The sequence below is a fragment of the Rousettus aegyptiacus genome, unplaced genomic scaffold, assembly GCF_014176215.1.
Source record: "Rousettus aegyptiacus isolate mRouAeg1 unplaced genomic scaffold, mRouAeg1.p scaffold_m13_p_9, whole genome shotgun sequence".
NCBI classification, from domain to species: Eukaryota; Metazoa; Chordata; class Mammalia; order Chiroptera; family Pteropodidae; genus Rousettus; species Rousettus aegyptiacus.
In genome coordinates this window covers 76,783,977-76,802,707 of record NW_023416312.1, presented here as the reverse complement: position 1 = coordinate 76,802,707, position 18,731 = coordinate 76,783,977, and positions in this window count along the sequence as shown.

The window sequence follows — 18,731 nt, the reverse complement described above, 5'->3', positions numbered from 1 at the left end:
GTTCCTGATAATGTATTAATGTCTTTCAGAATACTACTACTGCTCAGTCTGCCCAGTTTGCAAGGCCAGAGGTTATACTGCAATAAAAAATGTGCCTGTGATGCCTGGCAAAGAGAGTATGTGGTTTTTGGAGGAGAAATAAGTTTTGAAATGTACAGAGCTGGAAAGTAGTCTACGGAAAGTTCATCCAGTTACCAGACTTGTAAAATTTTAAATGGAGGGTTTGGTTCTTTCTTATCAATGCCTAATCAAAATGTGAGTTCTGGCCTGACAGGAATAAAATCAATAATGTGGCATAAATGATTATAAATGTGCCGTAAACATCTTTCTTTTTTTTTTTATGGAAAGCTAATTAAAGGGAATTTATCAGAATTCCTGTGTTTGTAAGCTCAAAACCATATCAATACAACAAGCAATAAATATGTGAATGAAGTCTCATGTTTTATTTATCCCAATGTATTGGACTGTATTTTACTGTATATGACCCATGTTATTCAGGTGAAATCTGGCAGTTCTGCATGGAATAGCATGTAAAATTCCTACTAATGCAACAAAATGGCTTGAAGAAATGAATGTTCCAATGGCAAAATGCCTACACATAGTGTTCAGTATGTCAATGTATGGAGCATAAGAATAATTTCATATATAATGGACACTTATGTAGCTCAATAGAATTCAGTAGCATGTTAACTGCTCTCGTAAATGCCTTAATTTCATATTAATTTTGTGTATTTTTATTCAGAAATATTGACTGACTAAAATTCGAATATGATAGGAGGAAAGCCAAAAACGAAAACTGAAAAACATTAGCAGAAGCTTAAATGTGTTAAAGATTCTCATATCTCAATAGAAACTAAACACTAAAAATAAAATATCAGGCTCAGAGGAAGATGGCAGACTAGGTGAAAGCAGGATTCGTCTCTTCCCAGGTCCGCATTGAAATTACAACCAAATTATAAAATAATCAATATGGAGAATCACCTGAAGTTCAGCTGATGGTAATACCTATGTCTGATAATATAAAGGAGCCATATCCAAGCTGGTAGGAGGGGCAAAGTCACAAACTGGGCTGGACCTGCACCTTTGGGTAGTGGAGGAACACTGGGAGGGAGAGCAAGGCTGCAGAGGCATTCCTGAAGAAGAGGGGGATCCTGGTCTCATTTGGGGGCTCCCCAGCCTAGGTCGCAGCTCAGGGAAGAGGAGATTCCAATAACTCTGACTGTAAAAATCTGAGGAGATTCCAGCTGTCTGGGTGAGATGGAAGGAGACTGACCCCTATACGCCCCTTTGAAGGACCAGTGTACAGGTTTTCTGACACTCACCCGGGAAACCCACAGTAAGTCAGAGGCTCACGTGGGATTCATTGTGAGAAAGTTTGCATTACCTGATGCCAGAATGAGGGCTGGAAGGGCAGCCTTACCGGGCAATGTACAGACCTCACCAGCTCGACTGTGCAGACTCCTCCCACAGAGCCATTAGGAAGTACTGGCCAGAGGGGATCAGCCGACCCCACTCAACCTGCAGATTGTCCAGGGCTTTTATTACTGGATGGCTGAAAAGCCCTGATCCAATTCAGGGCCAAGTGTTCCCAGCAGGCAGCCAGCTCTGTGAGCCGCATTTCAGAGTTGGGGTCAGGCAGATCACTGCTGCCAACATGAACTTTGATGAATCTCAAGGATCTGTGGGCCAATCCTAAACAGCAGCTGGTCTTGCTGTGATCTGTGACTTCTGTGGGAACGTGGGAATGGTTACCAAAGTTGCAGGAAGACTGAGGCTGTATCGATCTGACTGCCATCGTCTCTCTGAGACCCCACCCTACCCTACCCACAAATTGCCCCAGGAGGCCCATTAACAGTGAACCACCACAGCCTTGCCTCACCACTCCCCTAATCTCCCAATCCACACAGGCAACAAACTTTGGCTAGCACAGAGTGGGCACTTCATGGCAATAAGTAGCAGGCAGACGTCTGCTGCCTGCAAGAGTTGCAATATTGCATCTGGGGAGTGAAGGGGTCTGTGGGACTGCCCCAGATGGCAGTTGGTCTCACTGTGATCTGTGACTACAGTGGGAATGCCAAGGCACAGAAGTTGCAGCAAAACTGAGGCTGTATTGGCCTGACAGCCCTTGTCTCCCTGAGATCCAGCGTCACCTAATCCACAAAGTGCCTACAGCCCATTGACAGGCAGCCTCCCCCACCCCGCTTGACTCTGGGGTTGTGCAGCCTGTGCAGGCAATAAACCTTGGCTAGCATAGTAAGCACATTTCAGGGAAAACAGTTGTGGGGAGACCACTGCTGCCTGTAGGAGATGCAATATCACTTGAGGGGATTGCAGAGGTCTGTATTGATCTGAGGACCCTCCTTGACTCCCTTAGCTCCAGCCCAAACCAACATGCAAATAGCCCTTGTACAATGATAAGCAGCTTCCCATGTCTTGGGGTGAAGCATTCATTCCCCAGGTGAAATCAGTTGACCTTGCTAGAGTGCCAAGTTGTATAGGGAGCCACAGAGATAGCATGTAAATTGACGCTTCAGTGACAGGGGGAAATTTACTCAATAGTGTAAGGTAAACGCGTGACATGCCGAGAGAAGTTTTAAAAGCAAGCCTTTATTGGAAGAGCGCTCCCGGGCGAGGTTCTCTGGTCCAGAGAGGAGAGGGGCCAGAGAAGTTGTGCCCTGGGATAGGAGGGTGTAGTTTTTATAGGGTTATGTGTGGGCAGGGTATAGAATGGGGAATGTCAGTTGAGCATCCGAATTAGGGCGGTGGCGGATTAGGGTGGTGGCGTCAGGGCTTTACAGTGGGCCCTTGGACAGATTCCGATGTCAAGCTGGGAAGCCTCCAGGCAGGCCCCCGCCGACCTAACAAAGAGACCCAGGAGACTCCCAGGGTCCCTGTGTCACCCAACCCACATACCACCCAGAGGCTCATCCAATTTCAGAGACTTACAGTAAACTGACAGACAGTGACAAGCCTTGAGGAGCACTGGTCCCTCTGCTAAACTTCCATAGGTCAGGGATAAATGACCTTTGTTTACATCATTATCTCTTCCACTTATCTATAGATCCAGCATAGGAAACAATCATCTGTGCATCACTTTGTAGTTCTCACCCAGTAGCCCTGAGCAATCAAAGCAGCAGCTGACTTTGCCTACTTAGGAAACCCCTCCCAAGGGGCCAAAAAAGCAACTCCTCTGGAGGCTGGCACCAGACCACAATGGAGCAAATCCTAGTTGCTCCCATTAGTGTCTAGTCCCATTAGTGATACACTCAAAGGGTGATTGCAACAAATATACAAACCTGCTGAGGCAAATCCCACTCAGTGGGGTTGTTGTGGTGCAATCAAATCCAAGACCCATGGAGCCAATTGAGATGAATTGTGAACCTTTATTAGCCATCTGGCGACTGACTCTCTACCACGCAGGGTTAGAAGAGATCAGCCCCGAGCTCTCAGAAGAGGTAGTTTATATAGCCACCAGCACATCCCTGAGCAGATCACCACACCCTGGTTAACAGTTGGCCGTTAGCATATCCTTGATCAGATTACCCTGGTTAACAGCATCTCCTTGATCAGATTACCCTGGTTAACAGCATCTCCTTGATCAGATTACCACACCCTGGTTAACAGTATCAGAAGTAAATACTTAATGCTGGCTTACTGGAAAATTGTCCACCCATAACAGGGTCAGACCCCACACAGCTACTCTTACCCTATGGGTGCAGTCAATTCTCACAATTAGCCTGAGTATCAATCCCATCTACTGATCAACTAACAATAAAGACTTGGTGACAACAGAAGATCACATCCAACCCACACAAAGATCATGTCCAGAGCCCCTGGCATAGGGGATCATGGAGAATGCGCCACTGGGCCACACTTTCCACATTTGGCCATCTGGCCAAGGCTGAGAGACAAAACATATTTATGATACATATAAATGAACACAGAGAGGCTAATAAAACGAGAAAACAAAGAAACATGCCAGAAATGAAACATCAGGAGAAAACTCCAGAAAATAAGCAAAATAAAATGGAGGCAAGCAATCTACCAGAGAGAGTTCAAAATAATGTTTATAAGGAATCTCAATGAACTTATGGGTAGAATGGATGAGATAACGAGGATGTCATTAGAGAGATAGTAAGCATAAAAATGGACACAGAAACCATAAAAAAGAACCAGACAGAAATGAAGAATACAATAACTGAAGTGAAGACTACACTAGAAGGATTCAACAGTACATTGGACGAAGGAAGAAGATCAAATCAGCAAATTGGAAGACAAAATAGCAGAATACACACATTCAGAATGACAAAAAGAAAAGATAATTAAAAAAATACGAGGATAGGTTTTTAAAAATTTATTTATTTATTTGTTATGGGGACATTGGTTAACCAAATCCAATAAGTTTCTGCTGTACACTTTAACAGTAAGGCATACACACACACACACACACACACACACACACACACACACGCACACTGTGTTCACCTCAGATTTCTTTCTGTCACCACATATTTGACCCCCTTTAACCCATCTACCCCTCCTCCCCCTCCTCCCCTACCCCTTACCCTCTGGGAACCACTGTCTGTAGTCCATGTCCATGAGTCTCTGTTCGTTTGTCCGGTTCATTTGTTGCTTTTAGGTTTATATTCCACGTATAAGTGATATCATGTGATTTTAAACTTTGGCTTATTTAGCTTAGCACGATTATCTTGAGATCCATCTGTGTTGTTTCAAATGGCAGTATTTCATCTCTTCTTATGACTAAGTAACATCCCATTGTATATATGTATATATATATATGTATATAGATGATTGGCTTCTTTAGCCAATCATCTATCATAGGACACTTTTGATGATTCCATGTTCTGGCCACTGTGAATAATGATGCTATGAACGTCAGTGTGCAAATATCTTTTCGGATATGAGTTTTCATGTCTTTGAGGTAAGTACCCAGTAGAGGAATTGCTGGGTCATATGGTATATCAATTCTTAGTTTTTAAAGGAAACTCCATACTCTTTTCCACAGTGGCTGTACCAATTTGCAGTCCCAACAGCAGTGTATGAGAGTTCTTTTTTCTCTGCATCCTCTCCAACATTTGTTGTTACTTGTCCTGTTGATTATAGCTATTCTAACAAGTGCGAAATGGTATCTCATTGTAGTTTTGATTTGCATTTCCCTAATAGCAAGCGATGTTGAGCATCTTTTCATATATTTGTTGGCCATTTGTATGTCCTCTAGAGAGAAGTGTCTATTCAGGTCCTTAGACCATTTTTTTTGATTGGATCATTTATTGTTGTTGTTGTTGTTGTTGTTGTTGTTGTTGTTATTGAGTTGTATGAGTTCTTCATATATTTTTGATATTAGGTCCTTATCAGAGATGTTGCTTGCAAATATATTTTCTCATTTGGATGGTTGTCTCTTTACCTTGTTGATGATTTCTTTTGCTGAGCAGATGCTTTTTATTTTGATATACGCCCATTCATTTATTTTAGCTTCCACTACCTTTACCTTTAAGGTCAAATTCATAAAATCCTCTTTAATTCCAAGGTCCTTTAGTTTAGTTTCTATGTCTTCTTCTATGCATTTTATTGTTTCGGGGTCTTATATTCAGGTTCTTAATCCATTTTGAGTTAATTTTGTTGTATGGTGATAGACAACAGTCTAGTTTCATTCTTTTGCAGGTGGCTTTCCAGTTTTCCCAGCACCATTTATTGAAGAGGATTTCCTTTCTCCACTGTATATTTTTGGCTATTTTGTCAAAAATTATTTGCCCATATAAATATGGGTTTACTTCTGGACTCTCAATTCTGTTTCACTGCTCCGTGTGTCTGTTTTGTTGCCAATACCATGCCATTTTGATTACTATCTCTTTGTAGTATAATTTGAAGTAGGGCAGAGTGATGCTTCCAGTCTCATTCTTTTTTCTCAGGATGGCTTTGGCAATTTGGGGTCTTTCGTGCTTCCATACAAATCTGATGATTTTTTTGTTCTATTTCTTTAAAAAATACTGATGAGATTTTGATGGGGATTGCATTAAATCTGTATAATGCTTTAGGTAATACGATCATTTTAACTATGTTGATTCCTCCAATCCAAGAACACGGAATATCTTTCCATTTCTTTGCATCTTCTTCAATTTCTTTTAGTAGGCTCTTATAGTTTTCATTATATAGGTCCTTGACATGTTAGATTCATTCCTAGGTATTTTATTTCTTTTTTGCAATTGCAAAAGGAATTATTTTTTCCACTTCTTTTTCTGACATTTTGTTATTGGATTATAGGACTGCTATGGATTTTTGAACATTGATTTTGTATCCAGAAACTTTACTGTATTTCTTATTGTCCCTAGTAGTTTTCTTGTGAAGTCTTTAAGGTTTTCTATATAGAGAATCATGTTACCTGCAAATAATGACAGTTTGATTTCTTCATTTCCTACTTGGATGCCATTTATATTTTTCTTTTGTCTGATTGTACTAGCTAGGACCAGTATACTTTCCTTCTATACTGATTTCGTTAAGTGTTTTGATCATAAGTGGACACTGTACCTTGTTGAAGGCTTTTCCTGCATCTATTAATATGATCATATGATTCTTATTTTTTAATTTGTTTATGTGGGGTATCACATTAATCGATTTGCATATGTGGAACTATCCCTGTGCGCCTGGGATGAAGCTCAGTTGATTGTGGTGTATAATCTTTTTAATCTGTTGCTGTATTTGGTTCACTAGTATCTTATATAGGATTTTTACATCTGTGTTTATAAGAGATATTGGTCTGTAGTTTTGTGTGTGTGTGTGTGTGTGTGTGTGTGTGTGTGTGTGTGTGTGTAATCTTTATCAGGTTTCGATAGCAGGGCAGTATTGGCCTCATAAAATGAGGTGGGAAGTATTGACTTCTCTTCAATTTTATGGAAGAGTTTGAGGAGAATAAGTATTAAATCTTCTTTGAATGTTTGGTAGAATTCACTGGTGAAGCCATCTGATCCTGGACTTATACTTTTTGGTAGGTTGTTGATGATTCTTTCAATTTCCACACTCCTGATCGGTCTATTTAGAGTTTACATTTCTTCTTGATTCAGTCAAGGAAGATTATATTTTTGTAAGTACCGGTCCATTTCATCTAGGTTATTAAATTTGGTGTTAAATACATTTTCATAATATTCTTGTATTATCCTTTGTATTTCTGTAATGTCAGTTGTAATTTCTCCTCTTTCATCGCTGATTTTGTTATTTGTCTCCTTTATCTTTTTTCTTTAGTGAGTGTAGCCAGGGGTTTGTCAACTTTATTATTCTTCTTAAAAAATTGGCTCTTTGTTGTATTTATTTTTTCTATCTTTTTTTTGGTTAGTTTTCAATTTCATTTATTTCTGCTTTAATTTTGATGATTTCTTTTCTTCTGCTACCTTAGGCTTCCTTTGTTCTTCCTTTTCTAGTTTTATAAGATGAAGATTTAGGTTGTTTATTTGGGCCCATTCTTCTTTTTGGAGGTAGGTCTGTAATCATATGAACTTTCTTCTTATGACCCCTTTTGCCATGTCCAAAATTTTTGATATGTTGTACTATCATTATCATTTGTTTCTATGTATCTCTTAATCTCTCTTTTAATTTCTTCTCTGATCCAGTTATTCCTCAGTAGTGTGTTGTTTAATGTTCATGTATTTGTGGTTCTTTCTGATTTATTTTTGCAGTTGATCTCTAGTTTCAAAGCATTATTATATGAGAATAAGGTTGGTATGATTTCAACCCTCTTATAATTGTTGAGGCTATCTCTGTGTCCCAGGATGTGGCCAGTCCTTGAGAATGTTCCATGTGCACTAGAGAAGAGTGTATAAGCAGCTGTTTGGGGATGGAAGGCTTTGTATATGTCAATTATGTCCAGTTGGTCTAATGTGTCATTTTAGGATGTGATTTCTATATTGATTTTCTGTTTGGATGATTTGTCTATATTCAACAGTGAGGTGTTTAGGTCCCCTACTATGATAGTGTTTTGGTCTGTTTCTCCCTTTAGTTCCCTTAGTAATTGCTTGACATATTTCAGGGCTCCCTGATTGGGAGCATAGATATTAATGAGTGTTATGTCTTCTTGGTGCACAATTCCCTTTATCATTATGAATTGTCCCTCAGTATCTTTCTTTACCTTTGTTATTTCGAAGTCTATTTTGTCTGATATTAGTACCGCTACTCCCGCTTTTCTCTGAATGCCATGTGCTTGAAATATCGTTTACAACCCTTTCACTTGGAGTCTGTATTTGTCTTTGGAACTGAGATGTGTCTCCTGGAGGCAGTATATGGTTGGGTTTTGTTTTTTGATCTATTCTGCAACTCTGTGCCTTTGTATTGGCAAATTCAGTACATTTACATGTAGGGCGACTATTGAAATATGAGGTCTTCTTATAGCCATCTTATCTTTTGCTTTTTTGTAACTTGGCGTTTCCATTGTTTCCTTGTCCTTGTGTTTCTGTTTTCTTTTTTGGTTGACTTTCGTGTGCTTATCCTCTGGTCCTTCTTGTTTTACGTTATATGCTTCAGTTCTGAATCTTCGGTGTGTGGCTACCAATACGAATATGTAAAGTATAGTTACACACACACACACACACACACACACACACACACACATTCGTCCATTTTCTTGTGCATGTGCCTTATCTCCATTCCCCTTTGCGAATTTGGATGTTTGAACCCTCCCCTTTTTAGTCATCATTGTCTCAATTTGTCCCTATGTATGCTGAACGTTACTCTCTTGCTATAGCAATTCTCTTTTTGTTTTTTAAGCTTATAATGCCCTGTTCTTAGTAAGGGTTGCACTCCTCTGCTTCTATTTGCCCGATAGTCACTTTACTCCTAATTATGTATTTTTTTTGTCATTTTGTTTTAGATGAGCTGACCCCTTTCATTATTTCCTGTAGTGCAAGCCTCGTAGTGGAGCATTCCCTCAATTTTTGTGTGTCTGGAAAGGTCTTAATTTCTCCCTCATATCTAAAGGAGAGCTTAGCTGGATACATTATTCTAGGCTGGTAATTCCTTTCGCTTAATAGTTTAAATATTTGATTCCATTTCTTTCTGACTTGTAAGGTTTGCGCTGAGAAGTCTGACGATAATTTAATGGGCTTTCCTTTATAAGTTACTGTTTTCTTCTCCCTGGCTGCCCTGAGAATTCTGTCTTTGTCCTTGATTTTTGATAACTTTAATACAATGTGTCTTGATGAAGGCCTTTTTGGGTTGAAATAATTAGGTGTTCTGTTGATTTCTTGAATTCCAGGCGCCAGCTCATTCCTCAGATTTGGCAAAAATTCTCGTCTACTATTTTTCTGAAAACGCTTTCTAATCCCTGTTCCTTTTCATCACTTTCGATAATGCCTATTATCTTATGTTTCCTCTCCTGATGGTATCAGCTTGTGCTTGAATTTCTCTTTTATTTTTTTTCATTCTTTGGTTTCTCTCTTCTTCCTTCTGATTTATTTCTAGATTTCTGCCTTCGATATCACTGATCCTTTCCTCAACTTGGTACACTCTATTTCCCAAGCTTACTATTTTATTATTCAACTCTTGCAGTGTGTTTTTTATCTCCAGAAGTTCCATTTCACTCTTTTTAAAGGTTTCAATTTCCTTGCTTGGCTCATCTTGTTGTTTTTTCATATTGATATTGTTGATGTGACTCATTTCGGAACTCACTGACATTTAAGTTGCATATTTCTATATCTGTAATCTTATATTCTGGAGATTTTTTTCTTTCTTTCTGAGATGCCTTGTCATCTTGGTTGTTCATGATGTTTAATGGACTATTTCTGTGCCTGGGCATTAATGGAAATGTATTCTTTTTTTTTCTAGAAATATTTGTTATATAAAAGTCTCTCTTTAGCTTACTACAGAGAAGGTGCTTTTCTTTTTGTTTTCAGTAGGTAACCTCTAAGCCTCTTGGATCCCTGCTTTATATAAAGCCTTAACAATGCTTTTTTATTTTCTGATAGATATTTAGTCACTCTCACTACCCTCAGTTTCAGTGCCTGTCATTGTTAGCTACAGTTTCAGCAGTGTTGGCACAGATTTTTCTGGGGGTCTGTAGCGTTTGGTCTTGGAGTATATGGGGGTGGGACCCTCTTGGTTGGGTGTTTGGGGCTATCGCTCAGCCTTGGTTTTGGAACCAAGGTCAGTAAAAATTAACTGTTGTTTATCTGCCATTCCATTTCTCTGCCTTCTGTCCTGAGGACTTGGCCCTGCTGCCAGCTGGCCATGGGGAGCTAGCTCACAGCTTTCCCAGGCAGGGCTGTTCAGGGAACTCACAGCTTCCTCACCCCTCCCCCTCTCCCTACAGGGAGCTCTGGAGCTGTGAGAGGTAGCTTCTTTATTCCTCCCAGTCCACTGCCCGACACCCAGGGTTCTGACCTTTGGTAGCTCTTATGTGCAGACCCTTTGTTCTGATGTGCTGGTGTGCAGTTTGTTTGTTTTTCTTGAGTTTTAGATGTTCAGCTTATTGTTGTTTCAATGGGAGAGATCTGGGGATGTCTCTCACTCTGACATGTTTTCAAGGATCTTTAATTAAATATTTTTAATTTCTGTTTTATTTTGTTGTTTTTTTTTCAGAAGTGCAACAGTATGTTTTTTCAAGGAGAATCCTGTAACAGACATAACAGTTAATGGGGAATCAATTAAAAGGGAATTGGAGAGCAATTCAATGGGTATTACTGGATTTTTAAATTAAATTTATTGTAGTGACGTTGATTAATAAAATTATATAGGTTTTATGTGTGCAATTCAATAATACATCATATGCATATTGCATTCAGTGTCCACCACCCAAAGCCAAATATTCTTCCAGCACCGTATATTTGGTTCTCAACTTTTTCTGTCTGAATTATTTTGCTTATCATGATCATCTCAAGTTCCATCCATGTTGTCACAAATGGCAGTATTTTATCTTATCTTATGGATGCATAATATTCCATTGTATACAGGTATTACATCCTCTTTATCCAAACATTTATCAGAGGATGCTTCAGTTGTTTCCATGTCTTGGTCATCATGAATAATGCTGCTCTGAACATACAGTTGCATATATCTTTGTGGATATTTTCAATTTTGGGGGTAGAGACCCAGAAGAGTGATTGCTAGGTCACATCGTAGTTCTATGCTTAGTTTTTTTGAGGAACCTCCATAATGTTTTCCTTAGTGACTGTACAAACTGACATTCCCACCAGCAGTGTATGAGGGTTCTTTTTTCCTCACCTCTTCAACACTTGTTATTACTTGTCCTGTTGATGATAGCCATTCTAACAGGTATGAGGCAATATCTCATTGTGGTTTTGATTTGCATTTTCCTAATTGCTTGTTAAGTTGAGAATCTTTTCATGTCTGTTGGCTGTTCATATGTCTTGGGAAAAGTGTCTGTTCAGCACCTCTGCCCATTTTTTATTTGGATTGTTTGTTTGCTTGCTTGAGTTGTATGAGTTCTTTATATATTTTGGATATTAGCCCCTTATTGGAGGTGTTTGCAAATTATCTTCTCCCATTCAATTAGTTTCCTCTTTGTTTTGATTTCTTTTGGTGTGTAGAAAGAAGCTTTTTAGTTTGACATAGTCTTATTCATTTATTTTTGCTTTTACTTCCCTTGCCTTCGAGGTCAAATTCATAAAATCCTCTTGAAATCCCAGGACCATAAGTTTAGTACCTGTTTTCTTCTATATAATTTATTGTTTCAGGTCTTTTATTTAGGTCTTTGATCCATTTTGAGTTAATTTTGGTGTATGCTAACTAGACTGTTCTCGGTCACCATCATTTCTCAGTTTTAATTTCTAATGGAAGTATTAATAGACATAACTCACATAAAAGCTCTTTGGGGTACTCAAAAATTTTGAGTAAACCAGTAAGTTTGAGAACTGTTGTTGCTCTTAGAGAAACTCTTACACATAAGCTCAAGAAAATATGTCTATTACAGCTTTGTTTGAAATAGCAAAAAACTGGAAATAATTTTTTAAAACCCATGAAGAGGTGAATGCATGGATAAACTATGTAGCTTCATACAATGTAATAATACATAGCTGTTAAAATGAAAGAAGTGTTATAAGTATTAACACGGATGAATCTCAAAAATATAATTGCGAGGAAGCTGTAAAATATATACAGGATGATAGATTTATAGACATTTTGAAAACAATGGTATAAAATTAAAAACACTCATATCAATACAGCTATGCCAAGGCCAACAACAATGTTTCTGTCAATGATGAACCACATATACAACAGTGATTCTATAAGATTATAATGGAGCTGAAAAATTCTTATTGCCTAGTGACATTGTAGCTGTCATGACATTGGAATGCAGCATTACACTATTTTAAAATAAATTTAGTGTAGCCTAAGTATACAGTGTTTATAAAGTCTACAGTGGTGTACAGTAATGTCCTAGGCCATCATATTTACTCACCATTCATTCACTGACTTACCCAGAGCAACCCTTAGTCCTGTAAACTCCATTCATGGTAAGTGCCCTATATGAGTGTACCATTTTTAATCTTTTATACCATATTTTTACTGTAACTTTTCTATGTTTAGATATGTTTAGATACAAAAATATTTACCATTGTGCTATAATTTCCTACAGTATTTAGTATAGTAATATGTTGCCCAGGTATGTAGCCTAGGAGCAATAGGCTATACCACATAGCCTAGGTGTGTAATAGGCTAGACCACCTAGGTTTGTGTAAGTGCGTTCTATGATATTTGCACAATGATGAACTCACCTAACTATGCATTTCTCAGAATGTATCCCCATCAATAAATGAAGCATGACTGTACTAGATATTACAAATACACATATGTAGTAAAACTATATATATATATATATATATATATATATATATATATATGAAAATGAATGAGAAAAATACCAACTTCAGGATGTGGTTCCTCTGGGAATGAAGCGAATGATTAGGAAGAGGTACAAATGGACTTCGATAATCTATAATGTTTTAATTTTTAAATATATTTTAAAAATCTAAAAGCAAATATGAAATGTCACCACATGCTAATTCTGGGTAGTGGGTACATAGATGTTTCTTTTATTAAACTCTCCTCAATGACGTTTTGACAGTACTGCCCTCTCCCTGTTCATATATCATAATCATGAGGTCTCCAGAAAGGAGTGAGAGTTCCACATGGCAGAGAAATTCCCAGGGTATCCTCAACTCTTCATTCTCTTTCACAGTATTGTAGTAGCTTGCCTGTGACTCATTAAGAGGATTTTGTGCTATATTATATAGTTCTAAATAAACCAGTCCTTATAACACTGACAAGTGTCTTGAATAGATTCTTGCAAATAAACTCAATGAAAATAATTCTGCAAATTGAAAATAATTGCTAATTGAAATAAATTTAATAATAATACAAGCACAAGCCAGTAACAAAAAAAATGGCAGAGCTGACATGTCTTCTATTTCTAGGACAAGGTCTTCATTGATTGTAATGAGCAATCTAGTCACATCAGACAATGTCAGCTCCCAAAATTGAAGTAATCAAGAAGAATATCTAAAATATTCATAAATCTATGCCTTGTATTATTAATGCTGAACATCTCCCAAGCCTATTATTTTCTAGTGATGATAACTTAAAATCTCATGAATTTATAAGATATTTTTAAATATTAATAATTTCATCTTTATCTCATTCTCTGTTTTGTGTATGTTTATAATATACATAAAATATTAGTATTATAATGTATATGTATAATTCATAAACATGAAATTGTGGATTTTATATATATCATCGCTTTGTCAAAATTTCTCAAAATTTTGACATTTGAAGGTTTTACTGGTGGGTTGTTCAATCAGAAAAATTAAAATCTTCTGGTATACACCGAATGGATCCAGGCTTTATGAGCCTGAAATTCATAAAATTTGGGGAGGAGGACTTTTTTAAGAAAAAGAATACAAAATTATGAATACAAAATTAGATACAGAAGTGAAAATTTATTTTGAATAGGAAAAGAAGTCAAAAAAATTATAAATTTTAAAAGCTCACAAATACCTCTAGCATCACAAAATCCAGAAAAAAATATATACATATTATTTTAAAATTAACTCCCTGACATTACTACATTGCTGTTGGGGGACTGATCTGTTTCTATAGGTCAGATTTCCAGGCAGAGCTAGGCCTATCCATAACTTTGGGCTCTTTCAAAAACAGCAATTAATATGACTTCCAGGGATAATTGAAAGGAAACATGATGGAGTGAGAAACATCCCCAGATCTCTCCCCTTGAAACAACAATAAGCTGAACATCTAAAACTCAAGAAAAAAACACCCAAACTGCACACCAGCATGTCTGAGCGTGGGATCTATGCAAAAGAGCTACCCAAGGTCAAAACCCCAGGTGTCGGGCAGTGGACTGGGACGAATAAAGAAGCTGCCTCTTGCAGCCACAAGAGCTCCCTGTAAGATGAGGGAGAGGCAAGAAGGTGCAGTGATTTCCCTGAACAGCCCTGCCAGGGAGTGCCGTGAATTCCACACAGCCGGCAGCAGGGCCCAGTCATGAGAGCAGATAGCAGAGAAGCGGGATGGGATCGCAAAAACAACAGTTAATTTTTGGTTGCTGTGGTTGGGAAACGAAGGCTGAATGCAGGCCCCAACCCCCAACTCAGAGGGCCCCTCCCCCATGCCCTCCAAGACCTATCACTGTTTACCCCAGGAAAATGTGAGCAAATACTATGGAAACTTTTGCTAACACTGACAGGGACTGAAAGGGAGGGTAGCAAGTATGATTAAATATCTACAAGAAAATACAGGCATTATATAAAAGCATTATTAAGGGTTTATATAAAGCAGGGATCGAAGAGGCTTAGATGCCACCTACGGAAAACCAAACGTAAAACACATTCGTTGCAGCAGGCTAAAGAGAGATCTTTATATAATAAATCATCTTTCTGGAAGAATAAAAAATAAAAACAGCAGAATACACTTCCATTGATGCCCAGGCAAAGAAATAGTCCATTAAAAACCATGGACAACAAAAGTGACAAGACAGCTCAGAAAGAAAGAGAAAAATCTCCAGAAAATAAGATTATAGACATAGAACAATACAACTTAATGATAGAGAATTCAGGATGGTAATTCTGAAATGAGTCATATCAACAACTACAGAAATTGAAAAAATAATGAGATAAGCAGAAGGAGTTCTTTAGCAAAGAGAATGAAACCCTCAAAGAGAACCACAGAGAAACTCTGGAGATAAAAAAAACACACTGCAAGAGTTGAATAATAAAATAGTAAGCTTGGGAAATAGAGTGTACCAAGTTGAGGAAAGGATCAGTGATATCGAAGGCAGAAATCTAGAAATAAATCAGAAGGAAGAAGAGAGAAACCAAAGAATGAAAAAAAATAAAAGAGAAATTCAAGCACAAGCTGATACCATCAGGAGAGGAAACATAAGATAATAGGCATTATCGAAAGTGATGAAAAGGAACAGGGATTAGAAAGCGTTTTCAGAAAAATAGTAGACGAGAATTTTTGCCAAATCTGAGGAATGAGCTGGCGCCTGGAATTCAAGAAATCAACAGAACACCTAATTATTTCAACCCAAAAAGGCCTTCATCAAGACACATTGTATTAAAGTTATCAAAAATCAAGGACAAAGACAGAATTCTCAGGGCAGCCAGGGAGAAGAAAACAGTAACTTATAAAGGAAAGCCCATTAAATTATCGTCAGACTTCTCAGCGCAAACCTTACAAGTCAGAAAGAAATGGAATCAAATATTTAAACTATTAAGCGAAAGGAATTACCAGCCTAGAATAATGTATCCAGCTAAGCTCTCCTTTAGATATGAGGGAGAAATTAAGACCTTTCCAGACACACAAAAATTGAGGGAATGCTCCACTACGAGGCTTGCACTACAGGAAATAATGAAAGGGGTCAGCTCATCTAAAACAAAATGACAAAAAAAATACATAATTAGTAGTAAAGTGACTATTGGGCAAATAGAAGCAGAGGAGTGCAACCCTTACTAAGAACAGGGCATTATAAGCTTAAAAAATAAGAAGAGAATTGCTATAGCAAGAGAGTAACGTTCAGCATACATAGGGACAAATTGAGACAATGATGACTAAAAAGGGGAGGGTTCAAACATCCAAATTCGCAAAGGGGAATGGAGATAAGGCACATGCACAAGAAAATGGATGAATGTGTGTGTGTGTGTGTGTGTGTGTGTGTGTGTGTAACTATACTTTACATATTCGTATTGGTAGCCACACACCGAAGATTCAGAACTGAAGCATATAACGTAAAACAAGAAGGACCAGAGGATAAGCACACGAAAGTCAACCAAAAAAGAAAACAGAAACACAAGGACAAGGAAACAATGGAAACGCCAAGTTACAAAAAAGCAAAAGATAAGATGGCTATAAGAAGACCTCATATTTCAATAGTCGCCCTACATGTAAATGTACTGAATTTGCCAATACAAAGGCACAGAGTTGCAGAATAGATCAAAAAACAAAACCCAACCATATACTGCCTCCAGGAGACACATCTCAGTTCCAAAGACAAATACAGACTCCAAGTGAAAGGGTTGTAAACGATATTTCAAGCACATGGCATTCAGAGAAAAGCGGGAGTAGCGGTACTAATATCAGACAAAATAGACTTCGAAATAACAAAGGTAAAGAAAGATACTGAGGGACAATTCATAATGATAAAGGGAATTGTGCACCAAGAAGACATAACACTCATTAATATCTACGCTCCCAATCAGGGAGCCCCGAAATATATAAAGCAATTACTAACAGAACTAAAGGGAGAAACAGACCAAAACACTATCATAGTAGGGGACCTAAATACCCCACTGTCGAATATGGACAGATCATCCAAACAGAAAATCAATAAGGAAATCACATCCTTAAATGACACATTAGACCAACTGGACATAATTGACATATACAAAGCCTTCCATCCCCAAACAGCTGCTTATACACTCTTCTCTAGTGCGCATGGAACATTCTCAAGGGTTGGCCACATCCTGAGACACAGAGATAGCCTCAACAAATATAAGACAGTTGAAATCATACCAACCATATTCTCTGATCATAATGTTTCGAAGCTGGACATCAACTACAAAAAGAAATCAGGAAGAGCCACAGATACATGGAGATTAAACAACATGCGACTGAAGAATAACTGGGTCACAGAAGAAATAAAATAAGAGATCAAGAGATATGTAGAAATGAATGATAATGATAGTACAACATGTCAAAACTTTTGGGACATGGCAAAAGCAATCATAAGAGGAAAGTTCATATCATTACAGGCCTATCTCAAAAAACAAGAACAAGGCCCCCAAAACAACCTAATGATTCATCTTAAAAAACTAGAAAAGGAAGAACCAATGAAGCCTAAAGTCAGCAGAAGGAAAGTAATAATCAAAATTAGAGCAGAAATAAATGAAATTGAAAACAATGAAAGCAATAGAAAAAATAAATGCAAAAAGAGCTGGTTCTTTGAGAAGGTTATTAAAATTAACAAACCCCTGGCTAGACTCACTAAAGAAAAAAGAGAAAAAACACAAATAAACAAAATCAAAGATGAAAGGGAAAATTACAACAGACAATGCAGAAATACAAAGGATCATACAAGAATACTATGAGCATGTATATAACACCAAGATTAATTGCCTAGAAGAAATGGTCCAGTACTTACAAAAATACAATCATTTTAGACTGAATCGAGAAGAAATGGAAATTCTAAATAGACTGATCAGCAGTGTGGAAATTGAAAGAATCATCAACAACCTACCAAAAAGTAAAAGTCCGGGACCAGATGGCTTCACTAGAGAATTTTACTAAACATTCAAAGAAGATTTAATATCTATTCTCCTCAAACTCTTCCATAAAATTGAAGAGGAGGCAATACTTCCCAACTTATTTTATGAGACCAGTATTACTCTGCTACCCAAAGCTGGTAAAGATTACACAAAAAAAGAAAACTACAGACCAATATCTCTCAGGAATACACATGTAAAAATCCTAAATAAGATACTAGAGAACAGAATACAGCAACATATTTAAAAGATTACACACTACAATCAAGTGGGCTTCATCCAAGGGGCACAGGGATGGTTCCACATATGCAAATCGATTAATGCGATACACCACATAAACAAATTAAAAAATAAGAATCATATGATCATATCAATAGATTCAGAAAAAGCCTTTGACAAGATACAGAATTCATTATGATCAAAACACTTTACAAAATTGGTATAGAAGGAAAGTACCTTAACATAATAAAGGCCATATATGGCAAACCATCAGCCAACATTACACTGAATGGTGAAGAACTAAAAACTTACCCTCTAAGATCAGGAACAAGGTAAGGTAGTCCAGTATTGTCACTGTTATTCAATATAACATTGGAGGTCCTAGTGAGTGCAATCAGACAAGAGAAAAAAGGTATCCAAATAGGAAATGAAGAAGTCAATATGTCAATATATATGGATGACATGATCTCTATAGAGAAAACCCTAAAGACTCCACAAGAACATTACTAGAAAGAAAAAACAAATACAGTGAAATTCCTGGATACAAAATCAATGTTCAAAATCCATAGCGTTCCTAAATTCTAGTAATGAAGTGTCATGAAAAGAAGTGGAGAAAATAATTCCTTTTGCAATTGCAACAAAAGGAATAAAATACCTAGAAATAAATCTAATGAAACCTGTGAAGGACCTATATAATGAAAACTACAAGAC